Here is a 750-nt window from a genome sequence, read left to right as displayed (position 1 = left end):
AGACAGGCCTGTATATATACTACAGAGAGTGGCTATGCGGTGCAATCACATGCTAAGCTATAGAACAATAAAGAAGGCTGTGGAACGTAGCAACGCACAGCCTATTGTGTCAGAAATAGATACAGCTGTGCCGAGGACGGCAGTCAAGGCGGGCTGTGCCAGCGCCTGTGAATCGGTGGCTGTAGAGCGCCAATTCAACACTCCCCCTCGCTGAGTGCAACGGTAGGCACGTAAGCGGATATGGCGCAAAAATGCAGCCACAGGGAGGATGACGGTTTCAACCGAACACTAGGCCCAGTTGTGACCTGAACTTGAGGAACTTTTCATGTCCTAAGTTCTTGGTGAACATGTCTGCGGGGTTCTCAGAACCTTCGATGTAGAACAGCTCAAGCTCCTTATTGACGTGCTCTCGAATGAAGTGGTATAGCACATCAATATGTTTGGAGCGGCGCTCAGTAACCGCATTGGATGCGATGAATATCGATCCTTGGTTATCACCGCAGATGGGTAATCGGTTAAACCTATACCCGAGCTCCATGAACAAAGCTCGTATCCAGAGCATTTGGCGACTGCAATCAGAGAGTGCCATATACTCGGCTTCTGTAGACGACAGTGCAACAGTTTTCTGTGCTCGTGAAGTCCAGGAGACTATCCCGTTAGCCAATTTTATGAAGTATCCTGTGATCGACCGTCTTGAATTAGGGTCTGAAGCCCAATCAGAGTCAGTGCATGCCAAAAAGCCTAGTCCCG

Source organism: Punctularia strigosozonata (genome assembly GCF_000264995.1).
Source record: "Punctularia strigosozonata HHB-11173 SS5 unplaced genomic scaffold PUNSTscaffold_1, whole genome shotgun sequence".
Classification (NCBI taxonomy): domain Eukaryota; kingdom Fungi; phylum Basidiomycota; class Agaricomycetes; order Corticiales; family Punctulariaceae; genus Punctularia; species Punctularia strigosozonata.
The sequence above is the reverse complement of the archived record's forward strand: the minus strand, read 5'-3'. Positions refer to the sequence as shown.